Source organism: Ammospiza caudacuta, chromosome 11 (assembly GCF_027887145.1).
Source record: "Ammospiza caudacuta isolate bAmmCau1 chromosome 11, bAmmCau1.pri, whole genome shotgun sequence".
In the NCBI taxonomy this organism is placed as follows: Eukaryota; Metazoa; Chordata; class Aves; order Passeriformes; family Passerellidae; genus Ammospiza; species Ammospiza caudacuta.
The window spans coordinates 26035380-26062220 of record NC_080603.1 but is presented as its reverse complement, the minus strand read 5'-3'; the positions used below and the strand labels follow the sequence as shown (position 1 = coordinate 26062220).

The window sequence follows — 26841 nt, the reverse complement described above, 5'->3', positions numbered from 1 at the left end:
CACTAAGTGGCAAAGTGATATAAAATTTCATGTGTTGAAATTTTTATTCTAAATTTTAAAGCACCAATTGGTAAAGTGGAATCAAATTTAATGTGTTTCTTCTGAATTTTTTATTTTAAAATTTTTATTCTAAATTTTTAAGCAGAGCAGAATCAAATTTAATGTTTTTATTCTAAATTTTAAAGCACAAAGTGGCAAAACGGAATCAAATTCAATGTGTTTATTCTAAATTTTTAATCCTAAATTTTAAAGCACCATGTGACAGAGCGGAATAAAATTTAATGTGTTTATCCTGAATTGTTATTCTAAATTTTTAAGCACCATATGGCAAAGTAAAATCAAGTTTAATATGTTTATTCTAAATTGTAAAGCACAAAATCACAGAGTGGAACCAGATTTAATGTGTTTATTCTAAATATTAAAACACAAAGTGACAGACTGGAATCAAATTTAATGTACTTATAATAAAATTTTATTCCAAATTTTTATTCTAAATTTTCAAGTACCAATTGGTAAAGTGGAATCAAATTTCATGTGTTTATTCTGAATTTTTTATTCTAAATTTTTATTCTAAATTTGAAAGCACAAAGTGGCAAAGTAAAATCAAATTAAATGAGTTTATTCTGAATTTTTTATTATAAATTTTTATTCTAAATTTGAAAGCACCAATTGGCAAAGCAGAATCAAATTAAATTAGTTTATTCCGAATTTTTATACTAAATTTTTAAGCACCAATTAGTAAAGCAGAATCAAATTTAATGTGTTTATTCTAAATTTTAAAGCGCAAAATGACAGACTGGAATCAAATTTAATGTGTTTCTTCCGAATTTTTTATTTTGAATTTTTATTCTAAATTTTAAAGCACCTTATGGCAGAGTGGACTCAAATTTAATGTGTTTACTCTCGATTTTAAATCACCAAGTGGCAAATCGATATAGAATTTAATGTGTTTATTCTAAATTTTAAAGCACAAACTGGCAGAGTGGAATCAAATTTAATGTGTTTATTTTGAATTTTTATTCTAAATTTTAAAGCATCAAGTGGCAGAGTGGAATCAACGCTTTTATTCTAAATTTTTATTCTAAATTTCAAAGCAGTGTGTGGCAGAGCAGAATCAAATTTAACGTGTTTTTGTTTTTACATTTTAAAGCACAGGTGGAATCCCTCCCGCTGCCCTTGGTGCACCCCCAGCCCATAAATACTGACACGCACAAACCCAGGGAATTAATTTTAATTAATTAATTAAAATCCCTTTAATTCCCTGCTCGGGCCCAGCAGAGGGCAGGGTTGGGCTGGACTTGGGGCCGGTGTAAAGCCGGAGTAACCTCGGAGTAACCTCGGAGTAACCTCGGAGTAACCTCTGGGAGCAGCCCAGGCTCAATCTGGATTTCCAGCACCCCCCATCCCCGGGAGCATCCCCTGGCACAGGGAATGGAAATTCCCTTTTCTGGCACAGTTTAATTTGGGTTTTCCACTTTTTGAGCAAAAACCCAGAAAAATAAATGCTAATAAACTGTTTTATTCCTGTATTAAAGTTGGTTTATTTTTAATGCCGTTCCTGGCGTTGAAACACCCAAACAAATTTTAATGAATTGTGTTATAATTTTAATGAATTCTGTTATAATTTTAATGAACTGTGTTATAATTTTAATGAACGGTGTTATAAATGAGCTCAGTGGAAATGGCTCCACCAGAGGCAAAGCCTTGGGAATGCTGCTCATCCCAGGGCTGGGAGGGACCAGAATTCTCCTCTGCTCTGGGTTTTTTTTTTGATATTTCATTTTCCAAATAGATTAAATCAGAGATTAAATTGCAATCTCAAACATCCCTGGGGTCGTGTCCCACGTTCCTGCACTGATCCCCTGTGGCACCAGGGAATTCCTCCTGGAAAACCAAAGCAACTGTCCACACAAGCACAGGGCAATTAATTAATTCATTATTAATGAACATTACATTTAAAGAGCTGGTTTTCCCCCAGAAAGGTCAGAAGGCATATTGTACATTGGTTATTTTATCTCAAATTCAGGAATTTGTGTTTAATTTTCCTAAATTCTAATTTTCCTTAATTTTCCCTAAATTTTCCTTTAGACCACCCTGTGCAATATTAGAATTGCAGTTGGATTTATTAAATATTTAGAATTGTGGTTGGATTTATTAAATATTTAGAATTGTGCTTGGATTTATTAATTCCAAGTTATTTGCAGGTGCCCCTCCCCCCAGCAAATGAGTGCAGTTCCTCTGGATTTATCAATTATTTATCAATTATTCCATCAGAGATTGGAGAAGTCACAGGACAATTTCCCAAGTGAACACACCAAGCCAACAATTTCTGTGTATCCTGAACCGGCACAGACTGAAATGCAGGAAATTCCACCAAAACTTAAATAAAACCTTTATTTTTCTGGTCAAACAGGGCGCCCTGAGAGGCTGTGGAGTCACCAAATTTCCCATATTTGATATGGAAATACCAAATCCCAGCTGGGTTACCCCACCCTGAATTTTTGCTCTGACAACCACACGCACACCCCCAAAATTAAAAATATCAGCAATAATGACAGTAAAGGAATTATTCGTGCAGCAAAAAGCACCAGCATCTAAATTGCACACGCACAAACCCTGAATGTTAATTAGAAAGTCAATCATTGCCTCTTTTAGGAGAAAAACGAGGATTGGTGGGGAAACGAGGCCCAGAGCAGGTGTTTGACACAATTCCTGTCAGCAATGCCAAGCAGGGGGATGGAGCCCCAAAAGTGGGAGAGGCTCAGGCTCAGAAATTGTGACCAACACCACGAGGAAAGGACATCAATGCCTGATATTCAAATTCAATTTCTGAATTTACCAAAGGGCACCATTCAGTTAAAGGCACAAAGCAAAACAGGTGCGATTGAAGTGCTAAAAATAAAAAATAAATTAGGGATGTCAAGATTTCACCTGATTTTGATGCTAATTGGGTGGAACTATTAGCAGAGATGAGCTGAATATGAAATGAAGGTCTGTAAAAAAAACGTACTGAAAAGACTTGGCCATTACCAGGTAACAATGCAGAAAAACCCAGAAAAACCCAAATTACAATTTATTTCCTAAATTTTGTGAGCAGGGATTGCATTGCAAGGCCAGACAGGAATATTTCACCCAAGCAGGATTAAATGAAACATTTCTTATATCCCTGTAATCAATTCTAAGCAAAAGGGATCATTTTTTATATTGGCACAAACAGGCAGAAATGAGAGGAAAAGCAATAACCCTAAAAATAATGGTCAGAGCGCCATAAACCCTCTGCATTTACACAGGTGCTGAACTGCTCATTTTGATACAGCAAAATGCTGCATTTTGGGTTTTACTGAGCTCATCAAGTTAACACTGAAGGTAAAATAAAAAAAAAAAAAAAGGGAGGTTTGCAAAAATGACTCAACTCGAAATGACATTTCCAACTCTGCAACCCTGCACCAGCGCAGCCCCTGAACTGAAAGCTTTTATTAGGAATTAAAATGCCTTAAAACTACTCCAAGGGATTTCCACAGGTGGCTCTGTGCAGAAGCTTTTCCAGAGAGCAGGGGATTTTTAGAGTGAAAAACCAGTTTTACCAGAAGCCTTTCATTCTGCTCCTGTAGTTGAGGGAAAAAATGTATTTATAGCCTATTAGAGTCAATTAAAGAGCAAGAAGCATTCATCTTTCTGGGCCATTGTTCTCTCCCTCCCAGCACTCAGGAAGAGCAGTGGAATACTTTATTTTAGCCTAAATGGTCTCTCCTGATTTAGAGACTCCACTTTGTGCCAAGCAGAAACCAAGAACTGGGAAGATTCAGTCTGGGTGAGTTACACAGGAGCCAAAAAATTTAAAAAAAAAATCAGTTTTCAGCCGCTTGAATGTCTCACCAGCTGCTCCCAAACCTGTCTCCCACCCTTCCCAGCACCTTTAAATGGAATATTGCTGTGATTCCATCCAGCACAACCCCAAAGCTCAGCAAGCAGCAAACACACAGAAACTTCAAATAGCAGCAGAGTGTCAATGTAGAAAATATTCTCACTTTGCCTTCCCCAGCCAGGAATCCCCTGAGGGGAGCAGGAGAGCTCCTGGAGCAGGAGATGTTGTTCCTTGGGGCCCTGATAAGGCTTTTCCTACACCAGATAAATCCAATTTGGGAACAACCCTTAAATTTCCATTGAAGTCTGACCTTAAAAAGTTGTCTGTTAAGAAATCCCATGAATAATTGGCCTGGTGTTCCACCCAGAGCTGTGAGGAGATGAGATGAGATGAGATAAAACCTTTTGGTTTTTCTTCTCTTTTTCCAGAGAAATCCAGGGATGGAGACACCACTGGGACCCAACCCTGTCCTTCCACACCTGGGACAAACCCTGCACCCAAGGGGTTAACAGGGGAAAGCTGCAATCCCTCTTTTCCTTCAGGAATTAAAATTTCTGCAGATTCAATGAGCCCTGGTTCAATGTAATTATGGTTATTTTCTGAGCTCCCGCCCTCCTCCCTTTGGGTCTGAAAAATCCACTGTATTGACCTGAATAATGAGCTGGAGGCAGCCAGGACAGCTGGAACCAGGAGCAAGGAAGCCAACAAGATGGAAAAATGATAAATTCTGTTCTCCCTGTGCCCAGCAGGGACAGGTATGATCCATGAAATCCCAATTATTTCCCATTTCCCAGTCAGGAAAACACTAGCACAAGCCACATTCCTGGTTTTGTGAAACTAATCCAGAATAAAGCAAACTAATCCAGAATAAAGCAAACTTTTGTGTCCTCTCCTGGAACAGCAGGCTGCCAGGAAAGGAGATTTTGGGGATCATGTGGGTGATAAGCAGCTGAAACACGAGATTGTGGCAGCGCTCAGTGCTTAAAAAGGCTCCTGGAATCCCAAGTGTATAAACAGTGGGGTAATAATGATTGATTGGGGGAACTAATTTGGGAATTGTCCATGGAAAACCCTGCTTGTTATACCTGGAATCTGAGAATCCAGAGAGTTTAAGAAAACAATAAAAAATGGGGGAAATTACAATGAAAAAGGTAGTAAAAAAAGGTAGAAGATAGAGAGTATCTGAGGGTTTAAGAAAACAATAAAAAAGGTAGAAAAAAGAGAGTATCTGAGGGTTTAAGAAAACAAGAATAAAAAAAAAGGGAAATTACAATAAAAAAAGGGGGAACCCAATAGAAAAAGGGGGGAAAAAGTTGAGTTTTTTCCCAGAGAAGTAAACTTTCCCTCTGGTGAGCTGACAGAGGTGAGGATGTGAAGGCTCTGAGATGCTTTGCTTGTAGTGCCACAGCTCCTTTTCCTAAAAACAGGAGGAATCAGAGAAGTTCAGGGACATCAGTGACCAAGACAAAAAAGAATAACCAGATCAGGATCTCAGGATCCCACCCTGCTGCAGAGTGGCTGCCCCGGAATTCAGCTGCAGCAGGACCCAGAAACTGCATTAAATAAAACACCTCCTTCAGGAGGAACAGACAAACCTCCCAGAGTGGACAGAATTGATGTCACACACTAATTATATAAAGCGCTTAATTAAATGGCAGAGGCTCAAAGACAGGGACTTCATTAAATGGAACAGCAGCCAATTCCAATCCATAAATAGTTTCCAAGGCCTGCTCCTTTTCTGGAGGCATTTCACAACACAAACTCCGAGAGCTGCACCCCTGAGAGCAGGAGGGACATAAATCAGGCCCAGTAAGGACAAACAGCAGTGCCTGGATGTTATCCCTGCTTCCCTCTACAAATGTATATTTAAAGGATTAAAAAAGGATTTTTGGGATCAGAACATCTCTGGTTATTGAGCCCAAAGGCAGGTGGGGAGCAGGGAATGGTCTGGAGGTGGTTTTGTTCTTATTCCTCAAGTTCATGAGGAGATCATTGCAAAAGATGGGAAAACAACGAGGGAGGAGGCAGATGTAGGAGAAAAGGAGGGAGATAAATACTGATGGAAGGGAGAACAGAGAGTGTGATGCCCTGGAGCAGAGGCTGGGCAGAGTCCCAGAATAAAGCAGGGATTTACCCAAAGGATCTCCTCCATGGATGCACCTTGGGCAGCACCAGAGCCCAGCCAGGGCTGCACCCAAGATGAACCAAAACGGCCCCAAAATGCACGAGCGCTGCCGGGGTCTGTCCCTGGGATCAGCTCTGCTCCATTTGCACCTTGCAGTTCATTGTCCCATTGCAGCTTTAGCCCCTGCAGTCCCACCCTGCTTGTTTTTCTCTCTGCAGCCCACGGGGTTTGTGCTCCTGGGCTGAGATTTGGGTCATTTGTCCTCGGTGCCCAGCTGGAGCAGGAATTGTTTTGTCTCCTGCTCTGTGCACACAGCTCACCATCCCCTCATGTGAAACCCAGACCCACACACTAAAGCAGCACAGAACCTGAAACATATGAAAACTAAAGCCTGAGGCACCAAGTAAAATGGAAGTCAGAAAAAAGAAAGATAAAACCAAATGTGCTCAAAGAACACCTGGAGGTGGCACTCAGTGCCCTGGGCTGGTGACAAGGTGGGGATCAGGCCAAGGCTGGACTCGATGGTCTTGGAAATCTTCTCCAACCCCAGTGATTCCATGCCAGGGAAATCCTTCCAAAAGACTGGAAATCTTTTCATTTAAATGGTCATTTAAAGCAAATTTTCCTGAAACACAGTTTAATTAAATAAGACCATACACAGTCATTGTGTTTCTGCAGCTCGTTAGGATTGTTAATTGCACTTATTATCAAAGCAGAAGGTCAAGGAGGTTCCCAGCTATTTTCATCTCTGAATGGATGGAGAAGGGGAGGCTGAGCAAGGAATTATGCAGCTGAGAGGGGAAAGGGGAATAAACAGTGCCTGCCACGAGCTGGGACCTCCAGCACCGACCCTCTGGGTGACACCAGAGTGTTGCAGCCATAACTGAGCAGATCTTTTATTATATATTTTATTATATCTTTTTTTTTTTGTGTCTTTATTCCTGGCCAGGCTGCAGTGCACCCAGACAGGGCCATTCCAAGTGACAGCCATGACCAGGTTTCCTCCCATGGGGACAGCACCAGTCCCTCTCCCAAGGGAGGCTGATTAAATGTCCAAGATGTTTCTTTCCCTTTACTGCTTCACTTTGCAATTTCCTCCTATTTTTAAGAGCAGCCCCAGCAGGGATTAAAGGTCCATGATAGCACACTATAAAAAACTTCAAAGCAGCAACTGGAAGTGATTCTGCTCCTGCATTAGAAGCTCCTTGAAAAAGCTCCTGCTCTGAAGAGATAACAGCACAGCTTTGATTTTAAGGCTTTTGTATTGCTTGGAGTGTTTGTATATTAAAGTGACACAGCCTGGAGTTTTCAGATTTCATGGCAAGCCTTGAGACAACAAAAATCAAATACCTTTTATTGGGAGCGTGGAGCGAAGCGACTCGCGCAACACAGCTTAATATTTTGGCAACATTCCCAAAAATATTCAACCTTTCACTTCCAGGAGTTTAAACAGAAATTTAAGCAAACCTGAGCCAAGGTTTCAGAAGAAAAACAAATCTGAAATTCAGAGAAAACCCAAGATATCCCAGGGGCTGGTTGGGTTTTCATGCCGTGGTGGTGAGCAAGTCCTGAGCCAGGTCTCTGAGGTGGAAGCTGGGGAGATCAAGTTCATTTCCCAGAAAAACAGCTGCTGGCAAATCAATGTTTTGCTGTCACTCAGGCATTGATTTATCATGTCCCAAAATCATTAATATTTCTCCCCAAAGTCTCTGGGCTCTTTGGTGCTGCTCCCCCACTTCATACCTCAGGATGGGGGAACTCTGTGGGGCTTTTTCCCCTACTGCCCATTATTCCACCTGGATCATCTCCACAGAAATAATCCCACTCCACCAGATTTTCCACCATTTTCCAGAGAGTTTTTCCACATATTTTGCTGTCACTCAGACACTGATTTATCATTTCCCAAAATCATTAATATTTCCCCCCAGAGTCCCTGGGCTCTTTGGGGCCTTGCTCTGTCCCTCACAGGCTGCTGCTCCCTCACTTCATCCCTCAGGATGGGGGAACTCTGTGGGGATTCTTCCTGCCCATTATTCCACCTGGATCATCTCCCCAGAACTGATCCTAGTCCACAGGTTTTCCATCATTTTCCAGACAGTTTTTCCATATTATTTTTCAGAAAATTCCCTAACAGTTGTCAAGGCAAGGATCATGGTGAGCCCCACTCCCAGCTGATGACTTCCCCATCTCTAAACTCCTGGACTCCAACCCAAACCAGGCAGCTCTGGGAACATCTCCAGATGAAGCAGTGGGAGCATCATTAAATCTCCTCTCCTCTCATCCTCCTATCCCCCAGAACTGCAGGATTACCCTCAGAGTGATGTATCCCAGGTGTTATCTCTGCCTGAGCTCTGTTTGCCACACCTGAGCACCAAACCATGTCTAAGCCTCCCAGCACATCACCCCCAGGTGCAGCTGCTTTTAAATCCACCTCCACAACCCCTTCCCTGCAGGCACTGCCTGATCCCAGCTGCTGGAATAAATAAATTTCAATAAGAAATCCAGATTTATTCCCAGCAACGCTTGGAGCAAGCAAACACTAAAGGGATGAACTGTGGTGAAACCAGAGAAGAGCAGAATGGAAAAAAAATAAAAATCTCAACAGCTCGAAGTGTCTCGACAGATCGGGGCAAAAAAATGTGAGAGAATAATTTTGGGCAGGAGAACGTGGAATTTCAACTTTCCACCCCAAAAAAAGTGGGTTTGTTTCCTGACGACCGACGGCGGGACACAAACAGGGAATGAGAAAACAACATCTGAATCGTCGAGGTTCAAAGAAATGCTGCCAACACTGAGCAAAAAAAGGGTAAAAACAGGATTTGGGAATCTTGTGGGTGTGCTAGAAACTCATCTAAATGGAGACAAATAAAATACCAGCAGGAAATGTTGAGGGGGGGGAAAAACCTGGTGTGTAGAAGAGTGAGAAACTTATTTTGGAGCCAACGGGATGGTACGGCCAAATAATGGCATTTCTGAGGGAGAGAGTCTGGGAGAAGGAAAGGGACAGAAGGGAAGGCTGAGCAGCAAGGAGCTTGCTAAAGGAAAGGGAATTTTAGGAGGCTTAAGGAAAGTTAAAGGAAAGGTAAATTTGGGAGATTTAAGGAAAGTTAAAGAAAAGGGAATTTTGGGAGATTTAAGGGAAGTCACAGGAAAGGGAATTTTGGGAGAGCAAGCAAAGGGAATTTTGGGAGACGCCTTTAAGGATGAGCTTTGCTAAGAGGCCAAAAGAAAGGAGAGGTGCTAAACACGAAAACCTCCCAAGCCTCATCCATGGCCCTTCAGGAGTGTCCAAATCCCCAGGAAAAGCCTGGAGCTGATCCCTGCCCAGGAGTTTGTGCCAGCTCAAAACCAGATTATTTTCCCTTGCTTGGCCTTCTTGGCTATTTTAATTCCACCTCATTTTAGGGAGCAGAAAATCCCCTGCAAAACAAACACTGAGATTTGAGCCTCACCTTAAGGAGCTGCTGATTCTCCTGTACCAACCCAAAAATATCCTGGGAGCAAATGAATGTGCTGCTCTGGGAGGCGAAAATCCTGCTTTAAAGGAAACATTTAATTTCATTTCCCACCTAAGAGGCTCCACCAGAACAAAACACACCAGCAAAAAAGCCCATGAAAATTGAATCAGGGCTATTTCTGAGCTCCTTATCCCAATTTTGGGGCCCATAAACTCCCTTTCCCCCACACGTGGCTGCAGTATTTTCATCGAGTGGATTTTAGTGAAGTGGGAAATCAAATTTGCAAGAGCAACGACTGCAGGAAATCATGATAAAATGCTTGATGCTTCCTGACACTTAAAATAATATTCTAATCTGGTTTTCTAAAGCTCTGCAATAAACTCTGCTGCTGGGAAATCAGGTGGAAATCAGAGGGTGAATGAATCCAAACACAAAATTATGCAATGAATGTTTTCATTGGATACAATTAGGGCATATTATACTTTTAAAGACCTGCAGATGAAACTACCTGAAAAATGAAATATTTGATCCCAGCAATGAAATTAAGAAATGAAAAAGGAGTTTCTCAGGGTTTTATGGCTAAAAAACTGTTTCACTAGGGATGTTTCCTCACTCCCATCCATACCCAGATTTTCTGGAGAGCTGCTGGGGAACCATCCTGGAGTTTTTTCCATGGAGGTTATTTTGGTCACCATTCCCCTTTCACATGCACACGAGGAGCTACAGGCTATTTTTTGGTAGCAGAATGATCTTTATCCTGCTATTTTTACTTCTCATTGCTGTGCTTTTGCCCTTGGCCTCTCTGCACAGCTCTCCCACTCCCATTCCTCCCCCAGTCCGAGTCGTTTCCATCCTTTCTTACAGAACCTCCTTTTATTCTCCTTAAAAGTCCTTAAAAACTTTGAATTTAAGGCCTCAACTTTCCAGCAGAGCCCAAACACTGTTACCCAAACTCTGGTTCTCACTGTGCTATTTTTGCACCATGAATTTTGAATATTAAAGTGTATTTGGTAGATTTTGGGGCTTTATGATCTGCTGAGTATTATTGGGCTTGATGATCTGGAAGGTTTTTCCCAACCTAAATGATTCTGTAGTTCTTTAATATATTAAATAAACAGAGAATAAATAAAACAGTGAAACTCAGCTGGGTCTAAAAACCAAACTCTGAGCACTCCAGACTTAGAGAGTATGACTGAGATGGAATAAAACTCCTTAAAATCTTTTTAAATTGTACTTTATGTGCACCAGGAGCATGTGCTTGAGAGAAAATGCTTTTTCCTGCTGATTCCTGTGGTTTTCCCTTTAGTCTTTCTCAGCTCACAGGAATTATTTAAAATAAAATACATAACTACAGGGTCAAGCAAAAAAGCTGTTAAAATGTTTTCATAGGTAGGTGGCCAAGAAATAATCAGATTTTCTCTTAGAAACCGAGCTAGGAACCCACTCAAACAACAACTCTTGGTGATTTAGCCTCGTGGTATTTTACAGTGAAATCAATTACGAGAAAAATCTGTTTTTCTCTTACCAAATATTGCCCAAAATAACCTGCAGCTCGCTCCTTTCTGCAAGGACTAACAGGCATTTAGCTTTGAAAGGCATCTAATAAATAAAATCATTTCCATGCAATTTGTCTGAGTATTGACACGGAAAATGCCACGAGCTGGAAATCCCACAGGGAACTGGGGATCAATCCCACAGGGAATTTGGGATCAATCCCATGGGGAATTTGGGATAAATTCCACTGGGAATTGGGGATAAATCTCACAGGGAATTTGGGCTAAATGCCTCCAGGAATTGGGGATAAATCCCATAGGGAATTTGGGATCAATCCCACAGGGAATTTGGGATAAATTTCACTGGGAATTGGGGATAAATCCCACTGGGAATTTGGGCTAAATGCCTCCAGGAATTGGGGATAAATCCCATAGGGAATTTGGATCAATCCCACTGGGAATTTGGGATCAATCCCACAGAGAATTTGCAATAAATCCCACTGGGAATTGAGGATTGATCCTACAGAGATATTGGGATAAATCCCACTGAGAATTGGGGACGAATCCCACTGGGAATTTGGGATAAATGCCACAGGGAATTCAGGATAATTCCGCTTTTCACGTTTGACTGTTTCCAACTCGAGGTGTTTTGCATAAAAAAAGACACCAGGTTTGGAATTTTTAATCAAACACCAAATGGTGGACCCAGAAAGGAGGGAAGCAGAAGCTTTCCCTCAATATTTCCATTCCTTTTTTTGGAACCTTCTTGTGGTTTTGGGTCATGAACAACTGCAGCAATCCCGGGGGGAAAACCAGGGGATGCAAATCCTGAAGTTTCTGCTTTGTGGGGCACTGGGAGAGGGAAGGAGAGAGGTTTTTCCCCAGTTTCCATCACTGGAATATATAAAATATATATTTAGAAATAAATAAAATATAGAAAAAATTAAATTACATACTATTCAATATATAAAACATATAATAAATATATAATGAATTACATATTATAGGTAATATATTAAAGATAATATAGTGCATATATTTTATAACATATTTTATCTATATAATATATTCTATAATTTATAATATCTAACTAATATGCATAATACATAATATATATTGTGTATATAAATTAAAGAAACATAAATCTACCAAATGTGCTGACAGCTGGAAATCTGACCAGTTGAAATCTGCATTAATACCCAGAGGAATTCACCCCCATGGGAGCTTTGTGACACCAATTATTCCTTTGCAAGAAACCAACAAAAAACCTAAAAAGTCCTTTAGCCAAGGAATAGCTAAGCAGGAAAAAAAAATCACAATATTCCCATTTGCAGGCCTAAATCTCTGCAAGGCACAATCTCTGAGCAAAAACCTCTATTTTGTACCTCAGGCGTAAATAAAATACAGTTTGCGCTGATCCCAGTGCCTTTTCTGGCTGGAATAAATACTTCAAAGCATTATTTTGGGTTTAAAAATAGAATGTTTTGGCCTGCCTGAAGTCTGGGTGGCACCACTGGATGTGGCAGGGTAAAACTTGGACTTTTATTTCTGGCTGGCCTCGTTCTGCAGGATTAAAGAGCTCCACCAGGCCACAGAAAGACAAAACCAAGGGCATGGAGCATTTAAATCAGGTTGCATGGAGGTTTCCTGGGAAAAAATGGAGTGGCCATGATTCAAAAGTTCCTTGGAAGTGAAGGAAAATGGAAGGAAGCTCCAGAGCAATGGTGTGAACAGAACAGGGTATCTGACAGATTCCTAAACCTCAATAAATAGAGGAAAAAAATTCTCATTTTCCTGTACAGAACATGATGTGCTATGGATGTAATTTATGTACATAATTTCTATATAATTTCTAAATAAAGTTCTTGGAGCATCCCATTCCTGGTGGTATCCCATGCCACGGATCAGTGTAATCATTATTGGCAGCATAATTTAATTAATTTTTCACCACTGCCTGTACATAGACATAGAACTGAAGGAAAAGCCAGCCTACCTTAACCATAACTCATAAATCAAATTAAAATCCATTTTACTGAAACCACTGAGAGAGAAAATGCTTTATAAATAGATGAGAAACCTTGAATTCACAGATCTTTTAGCAAGGAAACAACACAAAATATTAACAATTCCAACATCCCAGCCAGGGCTTTGTTTGCAGGTTTATTTTGGGGGAAATTTTGCCAAGGTCCCTCTTTGATGTGGCCCTTCCAGGTTTATTTTAGGAGGCATTTTTGGAATCAGTGTCAACACACGAGCGAACAGGATGTTTGTGAATTCTGCATTGGAAAATGGAATTATTCTGTCCTGATGTGCAAACCACAGGCTTTGCCTGGAAGCTGCCAGCATAAAAACTGGGATAACATTTAGGACATGGAAATCCTGGTCCAGAACCCAGCCTGGGGCAGATTTTCACATCCCACTCCCATCAACATCCACCAAACACCCAGAGACAGGAGGGGACCTTGGGCAGCAGAGCCTGGACACATCAAACAGAGGAATGTTGCTGGAAAATTGGAAAAATGAGTGGAAAATTATTAAAAACCAAGAATTGTTAAAATGCAGGTGGTTTGGGAGGAGAAGGGACACGGAAAACCAGGAATGTGACCTGATAAAACACAAGGGAAGCCCCACGGCCACACTTCCGTCCCAAAAATGCTCCTTGGCCATGCAGCTCTCCCACACAGATGCAAGACAAACCTGATTTAACAGCAATTATCCTCCTCAGGGACAGCCCTGCTCCTTCCCACCACGTTCCCACGGCACTGACATTACACCCCAAAAATAAAGGATTGCCCTTGGATGGGCTGAATTCCCTGTCAGTAATCCCCCAGTGCCACCTCTGCTGCTCTCATCCATCAGCAGTCCACAAAGGGTTTTTCCCAGCTTTGTTTCTTTTGCCACTAAATCCCAACATCCCCTCATTTTCCAGGCAGAGGCTTTTAGGAAGAGCCCTCCTAATTCTGTATTTATCCACCAGCAGATTTGTGCCATGAAAGATTTCATTATCCCCACTTGGTGTGGGGCTGTGCAAGCACATCTCCAAAGGGTGCTGAGGCTGGGCTGAAATTTGGGATGGCTCCAAGGTGCTCCTGTGAGTCAATCCCAAAATCCAGAGCTTTGTTGTGGCTTTTAATGAACTGTGTTGTGCCTTGATTGCATTGCATGTCCCACATTGCCAATCCACGGCATGAGGTGAAAGGGACGGGGAGGAAAATCAAATTTAGTGAACGGTATTGACAGAATTCCTTTCTTTTTCCTTTGGGTTTGGGAGGGGATGTGGAGAAGCAGAACAGCGACTTTGCCCAAAGCACCTGAGTGAGGAGGAGTGCAGCTCAGTCCGGTGAGGCTGAGGAAATGTTCTTTACTGAGGGAAAAGAACAAATCACACAATTCCTTCATGGAATTCAGTGGGAAACAGGAGAGCTAGGCAGAGAGAGTCACCCAGCTGTGATCTGCTCAGAGTGTGATCCCTGCATGGAACATCCCTCTGGATAAATGCGTTTTTATCCTATTTCAAGGAGAAATGAGAGAAGGAGAGATCACTCCTTCATGAAGAACAAGAACTGCAAAATACAAATATAAACCAAAACTCCTGTAGGCCACAGTGACACAAGAATTGTCGAGTTTCTCCTAAATGAAGAACCCGAGATGAGAGATCTTGATCAATCTGTGCAGAGATACCTGAGGAAGAGACCAGCAGGTGATAAGGGAGTTCTGTGCCCAGCTGGCAGCATTTCAGGGCAGTGACACTGGTACCCTTTAAAGAAGTGCTGACAGCTGGAAAACAAAGCCCTGCACTTGGCAAAAAAAGAGATGAGGGGGAAAAAAACCCGGATAAAAGGAGAGGAAGTGATTTATGAGTAACAGAGGAGAAGGCATCTGGTGCAGTTGTGAAGGTCAGAACCTGGGAGAGCAGAAAGGGGCAGGGCCAGAGCTCAGAGCAGGAGAACGGGAACAGCAGCAGGGCAGGGACAGCCCAGGAACAGCAGGAAGGCAAAACTGGGCTGGGGACACACGGTCCCAGCCAGGGGGAAAAGGAGGCTGAAACCCGATGGTTTGCCCCAAACCTGGGCTCCTGCAGCTCTGCTGGAAGAATCCCGGAGTCACCAAGTGCTGTGGGGGCAAGGACCTCAAATGCCACCCCATTCCAGGGACAGGGACCCTGCCACTGTCCCAGGCTGCCCCAGCCCTGTCCAAGGAACTCTGGAGGTGACCTTAAATCCCGTTCCATGGAGATCCCATCCCATTCCTGCCACTGTCCCAGGCTGCTCCCAGCCCTGTCCAAGGATGAAACCCTAAATCCCATTCCATGGACAGGGACCCTGCCACTGTCCCAGGCTGCTCCCAGCCCCGTCCAGGCTGGCCTGGGACATTTCCAGGGCCGGGGCAGCCACAGCTGCTCTGTGCCAGTCCCTCTCCAGCCTCACATTGAGGGATTTTTTCCTAATCCCACCTTTCCTTTTCCAGTTTAAAACCATCTCCCCGTCAGATGTGGAGCCTCCCTCCCACCAGGGCACGTGGGACCCCTGCCAGAGTTTAACAGGTTGGAAGATGAGCAGGAAATGATCCAATAACACTCCAGGAAATGACCAGGATGGGTCAAATCCATCAGAGAATCCTTAAATTTGGGGAGGATGTTCAAGGCCATGGAGTCCAGCTCACCACCACCATGGTCACCACATCCTCAATGCCACATCCCCTTTTTGGGACCCTCCACCATTAAAGCCCTTCATTGCCAGGCTCTCCATTCCCTCACAGCTCCCTGGAGAGGTTTGTTCCCCATTTCAGGTGAGCAGCTCCAGTTCCTGCCTGCTGATCTGACACCATTTTAGCTAATTCAGGTCAATAGGAAGGAATTGCCCTCCCAATAACTCTTAACTCAAACCCCTGCAGTGTGTGGGGACAAGCCACAGCATTAGTAATAATAAAGGCTAAATAGAAATAAAGAGGATAAAGAAACTCCTTTAAAAAGAAATGAATGAGTGTAAGTAACTACCTCCACACTTCTAAATTGTTATTCATGAGCAGCTTTTCACAGCTTATTCAAATTCACATATTGTCCCTGCAGTAGATGCAGCATTAGAAAAATAATTACAGAACATGACAAATGAAGTAAATTGTACCCAAACTGTGGCTATAAAGCAAAAGAAGCTGTCTGCTCTGTGTTGGGTGTTTTGAGCTATTCTCAAGCAAGTTCAGAGGTTAATTCAATAAATATAATGGTGTTTGCCAGCTTTAGAACCTGTGCAACATCACCCTTCACCACCCCACATCTCCAGAGAGCAGGAAAACCCTGCTCCAAGCCCTTCTGGAAAAGACTGCAGCACTTAAAATTTAATGAGCAGGCTGCAGAAAATGGATACATTTGTACTAAAACCAAATTTGTGCTTCATTCTGAGTTCCTGGGCTCTGCTTAGGAGGTGGGAACCTTGAGGAGGAGGAGAAGTTTGGGGCTAAGGAGGCTCCTCGTGGTTGGTGATGATGATGGTGGTGGTGATGAATGTGACGGTGCTCACAGGGGTTCCAGGACAAGGGAAGAGATGAGAATCTCGACTCCATGCTTCAGAAGGCTGAGTTATTATTTTATGATATATATTATATTAAAAGAAAATTATATAATAAAACTATACTAAAAGAACAGAATAAAGGATTTCATCAGAAGGCTTGAAAGGAATAGAAAGGAATGATAATAAAATCTTGTGACTGACCAGAGAGTCCGAGCCAGCTGTCTGTGATTGGCCATTAATCAGAAACAACCACATGAGCCCAATCCCAGATGCACCTGTTGCATTCCACAGCAGCAGATAACCATTGTTTGCATTTTGTTCCTGAGGCCTCTCAGCTTCTCAGGAGGAAAAATCCTAAGGAAAGGATTTTTCATGGAATATGTCCATGACAGATGATGATGATGAAGATCCCAGCTCTGGCCCACCCCAGGAATGCTGCACCAAAGAGCCATCCCACCCTCCCTGCTTGCAGCAGCCCCACAAGCTGCTGGCATTTAGGATTTAGAAGAAATTCAGGATTTCTTCTCCACTCCCTCAAAGATGGGTGATTACCAGAGGGAACCAGCAGCAGTGGGACTGGTGTTGACACGGATGCCAGTTTAGCTGCATGGAGCAGAGGGAACAGAATTAAATCTCTGGAATTAAGGAAAGCCAGACACAAAGTGCTTGGCTGGATTCATTTGTGGCTGCAGGCAAAGCTTGGTGCTGCTGGTGGCTCCCCTGTACAGCTGAAGGCTGAATCCCAGGAAAACAGGGAAATGAAATAAATGGTGATTTGGGAATGGCTGGTGGGAGATTCCTCCCAGCTCTGTCCCATCCCTGTCCTCAGGAGCTTCACCCCAGCACAGAGCCAAGATGAAATCACCACCGTGCATTTGAATTCAATCAGCTGGAAGGATCTTTTTCCTTCTCTTTATGCAAAATTAGCATCTTTCAAAAGAAAAAAAAAAACCCTACAAATGAAATCTAATAGTGTGAACAGCACAGAACGAGTGTGGGGGAAGTGTGGGACACACTGCAAAGAGCAGAAACTTAACTCCACTTTTAAATGTAGGGGATGGCAGCCTTTAGAACGCTAACTCTGCTCTTCTCATTCTTCAAACATTTAAAGCAAACATTAAAGGGCATTTTCCTACTCTCACTATAATTGTGAGCACCTTCACCTCTGCAGTGGCAGAGTTTACTGAGCACATAACATGCAATGCTTAAAAACCATTAATCAGGGGGGTTTTATTCCTGACAAAAGTGCCCAAATTGCTGCTGACGTGGGACTCACACACCAGGGTTTTCTCCCTGAATTTATAATGGCACAAACATTTTAGAAATAGATTCCAGAACCCGAGTGAAAACCTCAGCAGAGAACTAAGGATGCTGTAACAGAGTTAAGGTTTGAATTTCAGAGATAATTTTTGCTTCAGATGTGAATGCAAAGCCATCAATCCAGAACTGAGCATTGTGGAAGAGATGAGCACCATTCCTAGATGTCAATAACAAATGAATAAACTACAAAGCCCTGGATTTCCTGGATTAAGGACAACAAGAACAACTTGCACCTTTTGCCACTGGAACCTGCTGCTTCTCCAGGGCTGCCTTTGCAATGCAATGTTTAAAAATCAGAGATTTTTCCCTCTCTAAAATCCCCCTGGGGATGGAGGAAGAGAAAAGCATTAGGAGAGGTCTGGGTTGGTTCCAGGCATGGATCCATTGTAGCCACTCCTGTTGATGGCCCTTCCCTCTGCAGCCTGGAATTGCTGCTGCTCCAGGGATGACAAAACCAGCCCAGGTGAAGATGTTGGTTTGGGATTTCCTGCCAAAAACGTGGGATTTCTCCAGCTCTCCATCACAAGCACCCAGAGCAGCATTTGGGGACACAGATAAAATCTTTCTGACAGGAAGCTGATGATGCTCCCAGCATCCCTGACCACATTAATGCAATAAAATATCTCATTAAAGCTGCTTACACCTCACTGAGGGCAGCAGCGCTTGGAATATTGCAGGAATTACCTCCCTGTGAACAGCACAAGCTCTAACAAACCCATTCTCTGTCTGTCTGTATTATAACACACACATAAATAATAAATCCAGCCTCTCTAGTGCCAGGCAAGTACTACACAAACACCTCCTTGCTTTACACACACTGCAACAAAATTCCTCTGCCCAAAGCTGTCGTCTCTTTGAACTCCAAAGGCAGCTGAGAGCAAAGCAAAACTGTTTAAAGATAAATGATGTGCAGCCCTTGCCAGGAGAGCTGGGAGGGAAATTATGCAGGGAAGTTCTCCCTCCTCCTGGCTGCTCTGGTGCTCCTGACACAGCGGTGGGGTGAAAAAGCAGAGGATTTGGTTTGGGAGCAGCAGTTGTGGAGTATTTTGGGGATTGATGTTCTGTCGCCCTTGGTGTCAATCTGAAGCCATCTCCTTTTTTCCATCCTCTTTTTCCCATCTCCTTTTTTCCATCCTCTTTTTTCCCATCTCCTTTTTTCCATCTCCTTTTTTCATCTCTTTTTTCCATCTCCTTTTTCCCAGGTCCTTTTTCATCTCCTTTTTTCCATTTCCTTTTTTCCATTTCATTTTTTCCATCTCCTTTTTTCCAGCTCCCTTTTTCCATCTCATTTTTCCATCTCCTTTTTTCCATCTCCTTTTTCCCATCTCCTTTTTCCATCTCCCTTTTCCCCATCTCTTTTTTTCCATCTCCTTTTTCCATCTCCTTTTTCCATCTCCTTTTTTCCATCTCTTTTTTCCATCTCCTTTTTTCCATCTCTTTTTTCCATCTCCTTTTTTCCATCTCCTTTTTTCCATCCTCCCTTTTTCCCACCTTCCTTTTTCCATCTCCTTTTCCCATCTCTTTTTTTCCATCTCCTTTTTTCCATCTCCTTTTCCCATCTCCTTTTTCCATCTCCTTTTCCCATCTCCTTTTTGCCATCTCCTTTTTCAATCTCCTTTTTTCCATCTCCTTTTTCCATCCTCTTTTTCCCATCTCCTTTTTCCATCTCCTTTTTCCATCTCCTTTTTCCCATCTCCTTTTTTCATCCTCTTTTTCTCAGCTCCTTTTTCCAGCCTTGCCCTCCCAAGGTCTCCCTGGGCAGGTCCCAGCTTTAACCCAGGAAAAGCCATTAACACAAAATCTTCCCTCAGGAGCCCCCAAAAATAGGAATATATTTCTATTATTGCAGGAAATTCATCCTGCAGGGTCACTGAGCACCTTCATGTGATCTCCTCCAGCCTAATGGAGCAGCACCAAAGCATTTCCCTTTCTGCCTTCTCAGCTCCTCCAAGATAAATATTAATGGCCAAGCACGGAGGGAACACTCCAGTGACTCCTCTGCAGCCATTTCAGACTAAATAACCCTTTAAAGTGAGTTTTTTTCCACTTTAAATTTTTTTTCTCCCATATTTTCTAGGCTTTGCTTGGGTTTCTCCTCAGTGCCATTTAAAGGGTTGTACAGAATTGGGTTTGGGATTGGTGCAGCGCTGGCAAATGTGGGGAGTGCTGCTCTGAGGCAGAAAAAAATGCACTTTTTCCCTGAAAATTTTGATGAAAAATGAACTTTTTTCCTGAAAATTTTCCTGAAAAATGGAGTTTTTCTTCTTTGCTGGTAAGAAAGCTCCCTCTAAGGGGTGAATTTGCAAGGTGGATTTAATCTCTGAGTGTTCACCCTCCACCAGCAACCCCAGGCTCTGAGAAAAGGATGCTCAGAACCCAAAAACATTGGGCAGCACCATTTATCCTGTGTGAAAACACAGAGAAAACACAAACAACACACCCAGGGCCCAGCTCTGTTAAAAATCTCTTTGCAAACAGGACATTTCTGCTTTTTCCATGGGGATGTGTCCGTCCACCGGCAGTGCCTCCTGTGGAGCTGCTGTTTCATTTAAGGTTCTCTTTCTTTCCTCTAATGAGTAAAAAATTAATTAAGGAGCCCAAAGCCTCTTCCAATAATGCACAAACCACCCCTCAAGGCCCAGAGTTTGCTCCCTCCTTCCCTCCCTGAGCTCAGGGTGTTTTAACAGGGTATTTCTATATAAATATTTCTATATTTGAACAGGGTATTTTATATTTGAACAGGGTATTTTATATTTTAAGCAGGTTTTTAACAGGGTATTTCATATTTGAACAGGGTATTTTATATTTTAAGAGGGTTTTAACAGGCAATTTTATATTTTAACAGGGTATTTTAACTCCGTGCTCCCCAGCATGAAACAGAGTCCAAATCCCCAAATAAATATAAAATGAATAATCTGGAGTCTGCACATTCTAAAAATAGCTCTGGTGAACATTCTGCTATGAATAATTCCTTGGTTTAGGGAAGCTGAAGAGCCTTTCAAAGCTGAGACCACAGAGTCTGCACTTTGGACAGACACCGAGGGAGCTGGGGGAATTTCTGCCCGGAAAAAGCCAGGTCTGCATCGTTTTTCCTGGATGGTTTTGCTGCCAGATAATTTGTTTTTCAGGGTGATTTTCTGCCATTGATGCAACACTTGACACATCTGTGTTCCTGGGGATCCCAGGGGGTGCTTTCCACTCATAACTCACAGGGATTTCACACCTGCCAATGCAGAGCCTAAATCCAGGGAGAGAGGGAAAATCCTGGATCCAGGAGGGATGGGGGCATTGAGCTGCCAACAGCACATCCAAAATGGGTTTGTGTCCCCGAATGCCCAAAAACCAGCAGGGCAAACACATTATTTCAATAAACTCCAACCAAACCAGCCAGGAAAATACAAATTCCAGATGCAGACATTATCCCTTTGCAGTTGTATAAACACTAAAGAATTGTTTTGGGTCAAGATAGACAAAATATCTTTGAAAAACTGATTTAAAGAGGTTAGAAATAAGAATAATATTATTAATAATAGAATAAATTGGATTCAACAAGTTACTAGAATATATATTTATATATATATATATATAATTAATATATATATAATAGAATAAATTTTATTCAGCAAGATAATATATAATATATAATATATAATATATAATATATAATATATAATATATAATATATAATATATAATATATAATATATAATATATAATATATAATATATAATATATAATATAATATAAAATAAATAATATAATATAATATAATATAATATAATATAATATAATATAATATAATATAATATAATATATATAATATATATAATATATTATATATTATATTTAACATTATATATATATATAAAAAACTATAAAATATTTGATTCAGCAAGTTAATTAACAAGGAATTTGTTTTCCTTGCATACGGATCATGGCAGTTTCTGAGGGTGAGGCTGGCAGGAAGGGTTAGAAATGTGCTGCCAGGCAGTGCCACCACCACTGATTTCGTCTTTCTTTGGGAAAAATAAGCCTTTTTAAACTGAAAATCTGCTGAATTTCTCACCTGATGAACTCAACTCACAGAAAAGTCAGGGTTTAAAAGTCAGGTTTAAATCACAGCTAATTACCCAAAGCTTCCTTCCCTCCCTCCCTGTGAAGGCAGGCAGGAAAAAGAGAATACTCATGGAATACCTATCTTTTAAAGCAGAATTTCTGGCTCAAAGCACACGCTATAAATAGTCTGAAAATTCTCCTGCAGTGCTGTGTCACCCAGGCACAGCGCCTGACCTGGGGACATCACTCCCTGCCACACCTGGACAGCCAAAAATCCCACACAGGAGTGCCCAGGGAATGCTGCTCTGGAGGGAGGGCAAAAAATAAACCAAAATTCAGGATTTTAGTGAAGAGAGAAATATCCAAGTGCCATCTCCAGCACTACTGAGCCTTCAGGAACTCGGGGAGCATTAATAAATCAGATTATTCAAATGAAAGAGAGATGAGTGTTTCTATCACAGATGCACAAAAAGGACTTTAAACACTGCTGTGTTTGCCACAGCCCTTCCATAGGAACGGGCTCAAAAAGCCATTTTCTCCTCATTTCTTCTTTCCTGCTGAAAGCCACAATTATTCCACCAACCCCTCATGCTCTGCCCTGGCAGTTTGTAAATGAAAAGCTGAGTTGCTGTTCATTAGGGCTGGCTAATTAAAAGTGCTGCATTTATCAGGAAAAGTGCATGTTTTGCTCCCTCAACATCACTGGAACAGGCTCAGGGCTGTAACTTTGGCTGCTTCTGGAAGTTATTCACAGCAGCTCCTGTCAAACAACTTTTCAGCCGTTTAAAAGAATCTTAAATTCCTCTACAGCCATTAAAAAAAAAAATACCCCAAACAGTAAAACAACAACAAAACAAATAAATAAAACATTAAAAAAAAAAAAAAACCAAACACAAAAACTCTCGAAACAAAACAAACCACACGAACTTAAAGCTGCCTAGCGAAAATTGTGCTTGAACTTTACATTCGGTTGGAAGCGTGACCTGAAATAAATAAAATAAATAAATAAATAAATTTATTTCTCTGCATTTCAGGCCCCAGAATTAAAGCAGTATATAATTTCCCAGCTCCCAGCAATATATAACTGGGACAGTGCTGGATAAATCAGGGGGAAGAAGGAAACCCACGATGCCGCGCAGGGCTTGGGATCCTTCGCGCGAAAATGGACTGCGAGTTTTTAAAACTTTTATTAGCTTTAAAACTCTTAGAAGTTTTCCAAGTGCTCAGACTGTCAGCTGCCCCGTTTTTGGGTGAGAAAAGGCCCAGGGGTTGCTGGGGAGGCTCCCAGGAATGTCTGAGCCCAGGGCAAACACAAACCCAGCCCAGGGAGACGCCGCAGCTCTGTTTGCTCACCTGGGCAGCTCCTGCAAGCACCACAAGCTGCTTCCAGGCCCGGAACGATTTTAAACTTTAAACACATCCAGCAGGGTGAAATGCTAAACCTGTAAATCAGTGGCCAGCAGGCAACGACAAGAGGCAGCTCTTTAGCAGAGCTTTGGGAGCCTGAGTTGAGATTTACTCCTCACTTGCAAATTTCCTGCTTACCACGGGGTTTTACACATTTACAGGACATGATTTATTGTTTAAGTTGTTACCAGCTGAAGGTTATCCTCCTGGGACTGCAAAGCTGAGAGCTTTTAAGACAAGGATTTTTCCAAAATGCCCATTTTGCAAATTATTTCCATATATTTCTCCTGCAGAGTTTCTCAAAAAGCAAAGCCATGGAGGGAGAAAGGTTGATGCCGTTCCTCCGTAAGATTACAAAAAGGACCAACAAACTTTTGATAATACATAAAATGGGATTAATCTCACCATTCTATTTATTTAATGTTAATGGTAGCTGGGAGTATTTATCCCCAGCCAGTGAATCCCTTCAGTTTTGGAGTGGGAATGTGGAAATACAAAGAGAACAGAACAATTCAGCAGGAATGGGGGTGGCAGCAGGAAATGTGGATTTTCCTTCACCAACAGAGCCTGATCCCAGCTCCACAATTCCCATGGATCCCCTCTGGGAGCATCCAGCTGGGACTCCGCGAGTTATCCACAAAACAGGGGTGCTCATGAGACAAGGAAAGGGAAAAGAAGGGGAGAAAAGGGGAGGAAATTTGACTTGATGTTTGCTCCTTGACTTTTCAATCATAAATTCAGAAATCTGGCTGAGATGGTGCCAAATAGGCCAGGAAGCACAAAAAGCCCACTTGGAATTGCATACATTTTCTATTAAAAAATGAAAATAAATGGGATGGTGAGAATGTGCGAAGTGCAAGCCATGAGGCCAAGAGGGAAAATGTGTAATTAAATTAAAAAGTCCACATGACAGGCCACAAGCTGTTAGTTATTGAGTTAAAAATACAATACAATTTATATTTTGTAAAAAACCAAATTATTTAAGTGTCACTTCTTAATTAGTCAGTTTAGCCTTAAAAAAAAACTTATAGAAAGAGAGATACAAGTCCATTTTTAGTTTGTTACTGTAAACCTCACCATTTTTGAGACTATAATATAAATAAATAAAAAACTATATAAATAAATAAATTATAAATATAATTATATATTATATATAATGAATAAATTATAAATACATTTTATAATATATTTATATAAGTAAATAATATTATTATTTCAATTATAAACGTATTCTTTATAAAATAATATAAATAATATATAATATATAGTATATATTTATATATAAATAATATATATTTATAATATATAAATATATAAATAATATATAAAAATAATATAAATAATTGAATAATAATATATAAATAATATATAATAAATAATAAATATAATATAAATAAAATAATAAACATCAAGGAATCTCACACATTTAATCACAACCTTAACTCAAAAATCCTAATAAATGCACAGGGGTGTAATGAGAGCAGCACAGGACAGAGTGACTCTGCAAACAAGGGCACCAAGATGAATTCCCTGCTGCCCTCTCCCCACAGCTGGGGAAATGCAGTTTTCAGGGCAGGTATGAATGACCCCAGCCCATTTCTGGGTGCCCACAGGGCAATAAAAGCTCTCTGTGAGCACAGCAGGCCTGGCAAGGCTGGGGTGGCACAGACATAAAGAGGGAAAGCTGTGCAGGAACAATTCCCCTCTGTGAGCACACCACGCCGGGCAGATTTGGGGTGATTTCAGTGCTTTGTTGTCCTGCACACACAGCTCGTTGTTCTTTGCTTCTCCTGCCCTCCCAAGTGCTGGGGAGGAGCCTGGGGGGGTGTGCAGAGATGTGGATTTGGCTGGAATTCCGTCAGAGGATGCTCCCACTGAGGAGATCTCTGATGGGAGAGCACCCGGAGCCACACAGGGCAATCCTCACTGTCCTCACTGGCAGGGCCAGGAGAGCACAGACAGGCAGGGAATTCCACAAACAGCCACAAAAAGGGGATTTGTTCATGCAGAAATACACAGGAAAAATTTAACCACACTCTGTAGCTCGTTCTTCACCTCTGTCACATTTGTAGGACTAAGTGCGGAAACAGTAAATCTGTCCAGGGACACAAAAACAGCTTTTCCAGCAGAGGAATAAATCAGGAGTCAAAGGCACAGGGGGAATGGCACAGAGGGCAGGGCTGGGTGGGATATTGGGGATTGGGGATCCTTCCCTGGGATGGGATGGGATGGGATGGGATGGGATGGGATCAATGGGATGGGATGGGATGGGATGGGATGGGATGGGATGGGATGGATGGGATGGGATGGGATGGATGGGATGGGATGGGATGGGATGGGATGGGATGGGATGGGATGGGATGGATGGGATGGGATGGATGGGATGGGATGGATGGGATGGGATGGGATGGGATCAATGGGATGGGATGGATGGGATGGGATGGATGGGATGGGATGGGATGGGATGGATGGGATGGGATGGGATGGGATGGGATGGGATGGGATGGGATGGGATGGGATGGGATGGGATGGATGGGATGGGATGGGATGGGATGGGATGGATGGGATCAATGGGATGGGATTCCCAGAGCAGCTGTGGCTGCCCCTGCATCCCTGGCAGTGCCCAAGGCCAGGCTGGACCCTGGGGCTGGAGCACCTGGGACAGTGGGAGGTGTCCCTGCCATGGCAGGGCTGGGATTTAATAAAACAATTATTAAAATATCCCTTCCTAATAAAAGAGTTTTCTTGCTGCGTGAACATCATCCCTGGTTTCAAATCAAATATGATATTTTATTTTAATCATCCTCCAAAGAGATTTTCTGTGGGGCAGATGAGGCAGACAAACAAACCCTCCTCCTTTTGCCACATCTGGCAGGATGAGCAGCACATTTCTCTTAAATATGTGCAGGAAAGAGAACAAGTGATGTAATTTCTGTCACTTATTCTGATTTATTTGAGGGAATTTGTGGGATGTGAAGCTTTTCTTTCCCTGGGTGACTCCTGGCACTGGGACAAAACCACAGATCTGGGTCTGACCCAAACAGGGTTGCCCTGGGAGCCCGATCCAGGAATTCCTCCTGTGGGATGAGCCCTGCAGGGAATGAACATCTCACACCCCAGCAAAATGCACTTTAAAAAAAACTGGCAAACATGGTTCCTCCTCAGGACCTGAATTCTTTTGTACTCCCTTTTATATACATGAATGCAGCACAAATTAGGGTTTCCTTCATGGAAGTTATTTACTAATAGAATAATCTTAATTGTATTGCCTTTAAAAATGGATATTTTAAAAAGATTTAATTATATTTATTATTTATTTTTAATTTATTTTAATTTTCATTATTTATTTTTATTATTTATTTATTTATTTTCATTTATTTTAATTATTTATTTCTTTTATTATTTAGCTATTTTAATTATTTAGTTATCTTAATTATTTAGTTATTATTTAATTATTTTAATAATTATGAAAAGATTTCCCTTTTGTTGCATTCTGCCTCATCTTAGTCATAATTTTCATCAGAGCAATCAGGAGCCTTTAATATCATTAAATAAATATCATTGCCCAGACTGATTCCACTGCAGACAGACACACTTAAATAGACAAAAAT

General features: G+C 41.7%; 1 protein-coding gene across 3 annotated transcripts in view; it reads right to left on the bottom strand.

The window, feature by feature from the left end:
- Positions 1–26841, bottom strand: part of PPM1L (protein phosphatase, Mg2+/Mn2+ dependent 1L) — a 62534-nt gene that overhangs the window by 13141 nt on the left and 22552 nt on the right. The gene's annotated exons all lie outside the window — the stretch shown is intronic.